This window comes from Arachis ipaensis, chromosome B01, assembly GCF_000816755.2.
Source record: "Arachis ipaensis cultivar K30076 chromosome B01, Araip1.1, whole genome shotgun sequence".
NCBI classification, from domain to species: domain Eukaryota; kingdom Viridiplantae; phylum Streptophyta; class Magnoliopsida; order Fabales; family Fabaceae; genus Arachis; species Arachis ipaensis.
Genome location: NC_029785.2, coordinates 51028309 through 51030025, shown reverse-complemented (window position 1 = coordinate 51030025; position 1717 = coordinate 51028309).

Genomic DNA, 1717 nt, shown 5'->3' with positions numbered 1-1717 from the left:
TTATCAGATAATTAAATATTATATTTTTTTAATGACTTACGGATAGGGTTGAATATTTGTAGATTGAAAGTGAATGGGATTATGATTGGTATGTTATAAACATACCGATAAAATAAGATTGAAGTTTAATAAAAGGAAAAACTACCAAAAGTATCCATGAAGTTTACGAATGCTGACAAAAGTACCCATAAACTAAGGAAATTAACGATGTACCCATGAAAGATGGGTTCTGTATGACAAAAGTATCCAAATCTTAATTTTTTGTTGATTTTTTAATAAAATTCCTAAACTACCCCACCTTAACCCCATTCTAACCGTGACTCCCTCTTTTCTCTTCTTCCTCTCTCCTCACTTATCCCTCAAAAACCCTCACAGAGTCACAAAAACTCTCCTCCTACCTCCTCATTGTCGGCCACCACCCACCTACTCCATTACCGCCAATCTCTTCCCCTCTCACTGCTTCTCACTCTCACTATTAAGGTGACTACAACACCTTCATCGCACACCTGTGACCCAACCTGAGAAGAATGCTGTCGTGGCGCGTCTGTTGCAGCCGAGGAGAACACTGTCGTTGCACACCTGAGAAGAGAGAGGAGTCGTGGTACTTTTGCATGCAGAAAGCGGGTTCGGTAAAGAGAAATCAGAGAAGAAAGGGAGGTGGCACTGTGGATGGAGGTTCTGCCATTGACGATATTACAGTCGGCCGGCGAAGAAAAATGTATTTCTTTTTTTTAAAACATTTTATTTTATTTTTCTTCTTTTCAGAAATTAATTTAGTTACTACTAAAATGATACTGTTCTATTTTTTTTAAATCTGCTTCTATTTTTTATGAAGGCTGAGATTGATTTACAGAAGATCCAGTTGATGGCTACTTCTACTTTTGATTTTTGCTGAAATAAATTTCAAATTGGATGAATGGATTTGTTGATTTTTTATGGTTGATGACTTTTTCTATTTCTAGTTTTGCTAAAGTGAATTGAAATTGGATGAATAGATTTGAAAATTTTTATGTTTTGAGTATTTTTTGGTGTTTGATTAATTTGGTTTGGGTATGGATTATAAACTTATGAGTGAATCGATTGAGGTCCGATCCTCTACCACCACCACTACCATTGATTTCGGTCTGGTTTGTTGTAGGAGTAGTTTTGGACTCCATGGCAACAGTTGGTGCGAATTGAGTTATGAAAGGTTGAAAAAGTGAGTGGAGGTTGAGCGTAGGGTAGTTTAGGAATTTTATTAAAAAATCAACAAAAAATTAAGATTTGGATACTTTTGTCATACGGAACTCATCTTTCATGGGTACAGCGTTAATTTCCTTAGTGTATGGGTACTTTTGTCAGCGTTCGTAAACTTCATGGGTACTTTTGGTAGTTTTTCCTTGATAAAATATCAATCTGCGAATAGGATTAGAGTTAAATCTAAATCTTATTCTTTATTACTCATTGTCACCCCTAAGAAGCAGTACTCAACTACCCAAAAAGAAAAGGGAAAATGTTTGGCTTATGAAACCTACAAGCAGGAGAAAATTAAAAAGCGTAACATAAGCTACAATGAAAGCACTCCTCACCGATGCACAAAGTAAGCCGCCTAACATCACAGAAAAGAGAAGTAGAGGTAATTAACACCATTTCTACCTTTGGCATTGCCATGGACATAAATGAAAATTAAAAGCTCAGCCGATAACAGTAAAATATCACCTATTGCTAGCATTACATT